Raw genomic sequence first — 9,758 nt, 5'->3', positions numbered from 1 at the left:
AGTGATTATGAGATATATGTTGCTAAAATTTTAAATCATGATGTAAAACATACTGTGCGTCTCAATATCAGATGTCGCACATAGTTTGCTAATTGTTCCATTACTAATGTACTGTAAATTAGCGAGCCAATGAGCTGAGATGACATTTAAATACACTGATAACGACTTACATCACTGTCACAAATGCTCAGTTGGGCTCTACAGTTGGCTCTGCAGCACTGCTCAGTTAATCTATTTCGTAGCGTTCTTCTTCTCTCACTTTTCTCCACATGCTGTCTTTTTAGTCATTTGATATCTTTTTTTTTTATTTGTTTTATCAGTTTACAAAGCAATAGTGCCTTAGCTGCAGGCCTGAGCAGGAGAAGCTCCTCGCTATGTCAACAGTGCAGCTGTTCTCTGAACTGTGACATCTCTTTTTTCCTAGGCAGTCTCCCCTCTGCTTTTTCATTTTTCACCTGTATTTATAAGGTGAAAGTTGGCTGGGCCTGTTTTCTTTTTTTTTTTCAGTGCCACCTGCACTCATATTATAGTTACTCCCCTGATAGCTACCCTGTAAAATCAGCCTTCAAATGTTACAGCAGTTCAGCAGTAAGAACTGAATTTAATGTTTATCCAGGGCATTTCTGCAACGACTTCATTCACTTTACTCGCCGGTCTTTTTGGAAGTAGATAATGTCCGTTGATAATAATCATTACAAATGTTGATAAACCTCCAATTAAACGTAATCTTTTAATAGTCATCGTGTTATCTGCCCTCTCTGTGTTTTACCCCCGTTGACCGCTGTGCAATTAGACACATACACAGTGATTTAATAATAACGAGAGTCGTTTATTCTGAGAGGGTCCTGAAATATTCTGTTGGTTTTGTTGGCACTTTTTTTTTCTCACATCTAAAGTTTCACACAGTTAGGAGTCTGTGAGAGATTTTCTGTATCCTTACTTGACAAGTGTAAAAGACTTAGCACATACAGAAGAGGGAGACAAACATTTTCATCCTTGACAGGTAAGAAGCGTCAAAATCACTCAGATGAAGGCATCACCGAGACACAGATTTGTATAACTGATTTTTTATTTAAGAGAGGATGGGAGAGAAAAGGACATGAATGGTGTAGCAGGACTTTTGGTGTTCAGTCCCATGATTGCGCTGCCCACATATAAAACACTTTCAAACCAGCAATATACTTGATATTGTCTGCGTTTTACTGCAAGTGCCTGAGATCTCTCCAGAGATGCAGAGAGTTTATTACATGTTGCTGACAGGTGGCGTGTGAGTCCAAGCGCTCCCGTTTTCCATCACCACCTGACACCTATCTGTGAAGATGTCTTATAGTTCTCTGGGGGAAAGATGCATAAAACTTCACAGCAAAGCAGTGCAGAGGTTTAAATTTTGAGGAGAATAAAAAGTGATGATGCACAAACAGAAAACGTCCATAAAATGCTGCATGCTTCGGAAGGAGAACAAGATATCAGTGGTAGAGGATGCAGTGATGGCACTGCAATTACAATGTGTCACTTCTGTTTGACAATAAATAAATGACTATCTAGCCGGCGCTTTCATCCGTTTTTAGGTAGGCATCAATCTTTTTCAGTTACAAAATAAAAGCTGATCAAATGCAAAGTTTCCAATCAAAACCAAATTGAAAATGCTAAGGTATTTTAAATATGGTGTCTTGTAGAAGACTGTATATTTTACAGTCCACATAAAAAAGGTTTGTTTGCAACCATTCTTCACACTTAAAAACATACTATAGTGATGTGACTGTCATGCCCTATTAAAAATAAAATACCCCAAGCACATCTCCCCACACTCAGCTAAGCTCCACTCAAATTCCCTTGCTCAATATATATATATATATATATATATATATATATATATATATATATATATATATATTGCAAATTAGCACAAGTTTTAAGCTGAAACCTGATTAAGAGGCATTTCCCAGTTATGAAAGATTAAATGACTAAAATCATGTGAAAATATCAACAGATCAAAGGGAGAGCTTTAGTTTGATGGTAGCTAAAACTGTCAGCTGTGGATGAGCCAATGGAGAAGGAAGAATGTGAAACTCTTGCCAAAAAAAAAAAAAAAACTCCAGCAAAAAGACATTTCTCAAAGGGTAAGTATCAAATCATTTCAGAAGTCAGAAGCTTTAGGTCTAAACATCATGGTCAAAGGAAAAGAAAATAACTGTAAAATTTGTTGAAGGAAAATAATGCAGGCTCAGTCTTACAAATGTCAATAAATGGTGGTGTAATATTTTGCAAACAGCGACAGCTCCAGTGGTTCCTCTAACTTTTCTCTGGTAAAACCAGAACCATGGTTTCTTTCATCCCCTGTCATTCTTTGTTGTAGCAGACATTATGCCAGCTTATTATACTGCAGTGTTGTCAACCTCCATGTCAAAACAAGAGATTTTTCTATTGTTACCGTGCTTATGTGACGATCGCATGTTTGTTGTGTTGTGACTGAATAAACTGATGAAAGGTACAGAAAATAAATATTTTTCTAGTCGACCACTATTCCCCTAATCCTGGCTGCACACTGCAGATCCACCATGATGCAAACAGCCTGACACCCTCCATGTCGACTTACAGTGAAGCTGTACTAACTCGTGACCCCTCGTGACTGGTCATGGCTGTGCTTTGAATATGAGTTACTTCTGCCTAATAAGAAGCAAAGCTCTAGCCATTAAACCCTTGGTGCTAAAAGCTCATGTAAGTATGCTGTTTTTGTCACCATGACGATAACAGTACCAACATATTAACATGTTGATGTTGAAGCAGGTAATTTAGCAAGTTTGTTTTAGGACTAGCATACTGAATATCACTGAACAGCTGCAATAAAAGCACAGCTGGGGTTGATGGAGATCTCATAGTTTTAAGGAACTTTAAAAGTATTTAAAAGAAGCATTTTTAGTGGTTAATCATCTAAAATTAATAAAGTTAATATTGCCAGCACGTGTTACATGTAAGTAGGTGTGAGTGATAAAGTGTCACAGACATCGATGCAACCAGACCTCTTCTTGTAACCAGATGATTTGTCTTCTTCTGCCATTAGAAAGAATGCGGGCATGAGGCACTGCCGCACTGGCATCACGCTTAGGGCCCCGTGTCCATCTTTTTTATACAGTCTATGGCAGGGTGTCATTTAGGTTCTGGGGCTACACACAGCACAGTTTCTTTAAGTCTATAGAAGTCCATTCTGAAAATATTCACCTGAGCCATAGGCCTGATTAAAGAAATAGAAAAGAGCCAAAATCATAAGCCCAAATGAAAGACACTTCTCAACCCACTCCCTAAGAATAAATACACACAAGACACTATTTCTTTTTGAATTATTTTTTCTCATTTAACTTGAGGATCCATTTTTAGGAAAAATGATGAGCAGTGGAAATGAAAATTTTCACAGTGGAAAGGCACAAAAAAGACTTAATAACTACTAACTGGAGTGCAATTTTCAAACTTTGGAGAGCTATTTAGTTTGGTAAACTGGACACTTTGCATGCTGTGCTGCATGTTTAAACCCCGTGGTTTATCTCATAGACTTTATCTTCAATTCAATTTTATTTATACAGCGCAAAATCACAACAACAGTCACCTCAAGGCCCTTAATATTGTAAGGTAGACCATACAATAATACATACAGAGAAAAACCAAACAATCATATGACCCCCTATGAGCAGCACTTTGGCGACAGTGGGAAGGAAAAACTCCCTTTTAACAGGAAGAAACTTCCAGCAGAACCAGGCTCAGGGAGGGGCGGGGCCATCTGCCGCGACCGGATGGGGAGAGAGAAAGAAGACAGGATAAAAGATATTCTGTGGAAGAGAGACAGAGATTAATAACACGTATGATTCAATGCAGAGAAGCACAGATCTTCTAGGATGCATTAATAAAGATTTCATGGGAATTTTAGAGTGACACAAAAAAGCCACAGAGTCAGACAATGTCGTCCATAAATAAATGCATACTTTTAAAAAACTATTTGTAACCCAATAAGATCCACTCAGACTGGGGGAATGGTGCCTAAATGCATGCTGTATTCTTTTGATTAGATTTATTTACTTATTTATGTTTGTGTATTTTTCCCTTCATCATTACTAAACCAAGCCTGTCAGCTGTCTTGTTTGTCTGGTGAACATTATAAATAAATCATACACCACATGAATCACTGCATCCCCCACCACTACCAGCGAGCCCTTACACTCCTGTTAAAAATATTCACTTTTAGGTAATTGGTTTAGTCAGCTGGGGACACTCTCACTATTAATATAATAAAAGAAGCAGGTTTTAACCACTAGGAGATAAGATAAGCTTTTTTTGGCAGCACTTTCATAAAAACAAAGTATTCATTTTTAACCAAACGCACCATTTAAGCCACGAGTTCTCGAGCTGCAGACGACTGAATCTAACCATCAAATGAACAGTCGCAGAGGCCCAGAGCAGATATTAACCAGTGCATCACATCTCTACGTGCTTACGTGCTGATGCAACCGTTTTCCTAATCTGCTTACAGTGTCAAAAAGCAGCCGTGATTGTGGAGATATTTACAAGGACGCATCTCTGTGCAGTCGAGCTGCTTAGAGATTTTTGTCACTTGAACTCTCTGCATCACCCCGGCATACTATTAAGCAGTGAATTCCCTTAAGAGATCAATATCAATTTAGATACCACTCCTCATGAGTTATTAGTTACGAAAGCCCCCGATGCCTCTTTTTGCTAATCACAGGCTTTTGGCCTTGAGTGGGCCTGTGGTTGGATTCTGTATATGGTAAATGTAATTAGCATATATAGTAATAGTGTGCTCCCAATAGAGGGTTGTAACTTTGATTGAATATGAGGTCTTGAGATGGTGCTGCGCTGTTTCTATAAGCTCAACTTCCACGAGACATGTGGAAATCTCTACAAACTGACATCTTCGTATGAATATGCATTGATCCAAAGGCAAGCAATGAGATTTTAAGACCTGGAAGCTTTCTGATTTACATATGCTGTCAATTTTCAGTCAGAGTTGTATTGACCATTCTCATTTATCAATCATATTAGCCCATGTGCTGAAAATGCAACTTCTACACTATCATCTAGGGTTTGATTTAAACTTTTCAAGTAACTTTTCAATGTAATTGTTACATTTCTGACTTTGTAAACAGTCTCCGATGGAAAGTCTTGGCGTGAACACTCATCCCAAAGCATGAGCTGTTGTCATATGACACCAGGCTCAGTTATGTGGTGACTCAGCTGCTGGCTGTCCACTCCCTCGTTTTGTACCTGCCACTGCATTAACAAACCCATGACTGAATCAGTGGATATCCTTGAATGCACATGCTGCCTTCACTGTGACTCCCCGCCGCTGCGCGGTACAGTGTGATTTTTATGTCTTCGTCCAGTTTGACATCTCATCCTTTTCTTTTCTCCCTCTTCAGCGATAAAACGGCCTCAGCCCTTCATCGTACTGTCGACTGTGTTTTGCTGTCTCTCTGTCAAGGAGACAACTCCCTCCCTGAGACACTGTCATTGGTAATTATGGCCCGAGATAAACTCTGCTGGAACAGCTGGAGCCAGCCTCCAACATACACCACCAAGGTCAAGCTCTGAAGGTAACGCAACAGAAATGGGCCACTTGAGGACTGTAAAGTTGAGCGTTCATGTGCCGGGATTTTTTTTGTTCCCCAATAGGTTTTTAATTTTACTTCATGGCATTCTTTATGACGCAACCTTTGATGAACGCTACTTTTTATTGTCAAATTTCCCGCTCATCTGTCCCTCAACATCTCTATTAGCTGTGTTGTAAGAGTTTTATGAAGCTTCAGGTGAACAACTGTAATCAGTGTGATGGAGGATATTTGGCTCAGAAGTCAGCCAGAGACTGTGCTTTACAATGCTGGAGCTGCACAGCAGAGTTGGGAGCTGTAACTCCTGCCTATGGCTGACAGATAAAGTGAGCAGGCAGTAAATAATAGGGAGCACCAGAAGACCTTGGAGGTGGCCCCTGAACTAATTTAACATCTCCTCCTCTGAATTTGAATTAGACTCTAATCCACGACTGCTTTTTCAAATCGCAAAAATATGCTCCCATCGCTGCTGTACTTCAAGTCAGAGACAGAACGCGTGGGTCAGTGGTCACTGCGGTGCTGCACAATAAGAATAAAGCGAGGAATAAGATACTCCATCACCGATTTTGATTCATTGGAAGGACTCTTGGTAGTATTAAATATTTATAGGATGAGGCTTTCTTTCAATAACTACAAAAACGTCTCTGTCATCAGTCTTTGTCATTTGTCGAGTGCTCACTTTCACTTTAGAGGAACGAGGAACTTGGGCATACAGATTTCTATCTGAAATCAGTAGGAGAAAAGTAGAAATCAATAACAGGATTCGTTTCCGGCAACATTTGGAAAGAAAGAGTGAGTCGCAGCAGCCAGACATCTAGCAGAAGCAGAGACGGAAACAAAGTACAGAAATAATCTGTCTCCTTCTGTTTATGTGTTTCTGTCCCCTTCATTTCAGCATGCTCACTAAACAGAATATGACCGTTCCCCCTGAGATACGTATCGAACGAAACTCGCTATTCATTTAATTTCCCGGGAATTTGATGCAACCAGCACGCCAGGAGAAAATCATGCCTTCTTTTACTCCCGTGTTTCCAGTGCAGGCACTATATTTCAAACATTTCATGTATTTCATTGACAGAAATCAGAATGCAAACTAATTTACTTTGAAAAGACAAATTGTTAGAAAAGGAGGCAGTTTGGCATCACAACATTTATAGCTCCACCAAATCTCTACTGCTGAGAGCTCTGAACTATGAGGAATTTAAGCAGTCCACAAAGTTGTCATGAGTGAAACTTGGGATGTAAGGCGCTTCCTGTCATGAAGGTAAAAAGTTAGAGCATTTCGGCTTCTGCTGTTTTAATTGCAGCAGTTTGTGGAAGCAGAAAGCTAAATTGCTGGAATAGCCTTTTAAGGTTTTAAATTACCATTAACTGTTATGAACATCTTTACACTGCGTATCATGTTGCACAGTTGATATCTTCAGTGTATCATTGTCTGAAATTATCTCTGCACCCAGTTCCTTTGCGGCTGCTCCAGATTTAATAGAAAAAGCCAGCCTTTTCAGATTCACCTTGTAATTGCACGGCAAGAACAGATGCTATCTTTTGTTTTCACTTCATGTCAGAATTGAAATGAGAGTAAATGTTCAAATTATCCCCGAACATGTAGAAATAATCTGAGGCAACAATTCATCTAAACATTAAGACACTGTAAAATCTGCTGGAATAAAACACGTTACAGCGCTGTGTGCCGATCCTTTGTCTTCCTTTTTTTGTATATGTATTTCTTTAGCTTTGAGGTGCACGAGTAAAACGCTGGTGCTGCTGTGATGAGCAGTGTGACCTTTGATGCCTGACACGAAAGACAGTGACATGTAATGGGGCTGCGCTGGTGTTATTATGGCAAAGAAAGCATTTCTGAGCGTTTCAGATGGCCCGTGGGGAGACGGAGAGAGGACAGTTGATGTTAGTATCCCAAGCCACCTGCTGCCTGATGTGCTGCAAGGAGTCCAGCGAATCCCTCCTCTAATGAAATTTGACATACTGGTGATGACAGGTGCCATGACAGCACTCTGCCAAGATACAGTGGAAGGGGAGGAGAACATGAATTCTTATAAGTTACCACACCTGTGCATCGATGCTCCAGCGTTCCAAGGTGAGCGAGCGCGTGTGATGGAAGTGCTGGTGATTTCTAAACCGACAGGTGATACATCATTCAGCGGCGGATCCGTAGAGGTATACTCTCAGCAGAATAATGACAGGTGTGATGACAGTCGCACATCTGAATAATCGTGTGGCATTAATGTATGAGTGTTGAATGGACCTTGACCTAATGTAGTTTATACCTTGTAGATTGAGGTTAAAATTGTGCTCTAGACACCAGAGAGCTGTCTGTTTTGAATGTGTGTGTGTGTGTGTGTGTGTGTGTGTGTGTGTGTGTGTGTGTGTGTGTGTGTGTGTGTGTGTGTGTGTGTGTGTGTGTGTGTGTGTGTGTGTGTGTGTGTGTGCTCAGCTGTATGAGTGTGTGGAAACATTTGAATGATGACCCTGCTTTAGCATGTTTTCAATTGTGCCATCAACTCGACCCCAATACCCACGGTGCAGTCTGTGTTAGTAAATCTTTTGTCTGTGCTCTTATTTCAGTCGCCAGTGTATACCGTACCTTACTCAATGTCATGGAAGCGATTATTGGCAGTTTTGTCATTTTTAAATTTGGTCTGATAATTATAAACAACTGTTAGATTTGTATTGTTTATTGTCATTTATGCTTAGAAATATTTAACCACATATGCTTAGAGGTGTATAATCGATTGTGTAGTGATAGGATGTGTGATCCCTAATAGTCTGCAAAGGCTTTGTGTGCATTCCAGAGTGTTCTGGCATTCACACCTACATCCTGGGAGCATGGGAGAGGTCGTACCTTGTCTTATTGTTTTATGGTAGGATAAACGTAGCTATGTCAGTTTTAGGCTAAGAGCCTGTTGTTTAGATGGACCGCTAGACTCCTGGCACCAGCTTTGGGGAGTCTTCACAGGGTCACATCTTGACCCCACACACACACACGCACACGCACATACTTACACAACGCACAGGCAAGGTACTCTTTGTTTGTATGTAGACGTCATATGTTAATGAACCTATGTATATTCATGTAACCTCAATAAAAGAACAATGTTACGGGGGAGCGGACGAGAGCAACTGGGGTCAAGCGAAGGGACGGCGTTTGTCCAGTTCTCTCCCGTGCACGAGAAACATAAAGAACTACTCGTGTCTTGCTTTGCTGTGTAATTAAATTGTCCTTAACGTTCCAGCGAATAGGTTTATGCTACAAACCTATCAACAACACTAAATAAATATATTTTCTAATGAAAAAAAAATCTCAAAGTAACCGCATGTAGACACGGTTTGACGTTCAAACCCAGCATCAGAATGGGAAAGTGCTTTCAAATGTGGCTTTGTTGTTGGTGCAGTTTTTATTTTGAAAAAACTGCTGATAATGTTTCAACAAGCAGCAAAAGTGAAAACGTGTGGTGATCTCAGATGTCAGAGGAGAATGGTCAGAGAATCAGCTCGACAGTGACTCAAATAACCAGCTGTTACGATCAAGCTATGAAGAAGAGCATTTATGAAAACACAGCATGTTGAACCTTGAAGCAGATGGGCTACAACACCAAAAGAGCACACCAGGTGCTGAGTTTGTCAGCTAAGTACAGGAAACTGAGGCTACAGCCTCACCAGAATCGCTCAAAAGAAGATGAGAAGACTATTGCCTGGTCTGACGAGTCTTGATTTTTGATGAAACAAGGTGAAAGCATGCATCTGCCTTGCCATGCCATGTCACAAATCTCAAACCGAATCCTTGAACATGACAGTGAGTACTGAAAGGGTATCCACAGTTGCCAGATCTCAATAGAGCAACTTTGTGGTGGTGATATGATGCTACCATGCCAGTATGTTGACAGTGCATCAAAGCATTAAGGTAGTTCTGAAGGTAAAAAGTAATCCAACCTGGTAACTTTACAGCTAATAATGTGTTCGGTGAGTGCATATGAATAATAATCACTTCCTAAACTCCATGAACAGCAACTACAAATACAGTTCATTTATTCATCCATGTAGGAATTTTGCAGTTAGGACTCCTAACTGACCTGAAACATGCCTTTATAGCTATCAAATATTCTACCAGCTGTTGAGGACACGAAT

This window comes from Astatotilapia calliptera, chromosome 13, assembly GCF_964374335.1.
Source record: "Astatotilapia calliptera chromosome 13, fAstCal68.1, whole genome shotgun sequence".
Classification (NCBI taxonomy): domain Eukaryota; kingdom Metazoa; phylum Chordata; class Actinopteri; order Cichliformes; family Cichlidae; genus Astatotilapia; species Astatotilapia calliptera.
Note: the sequence above shows the minus strand (reverse complement) of the source record.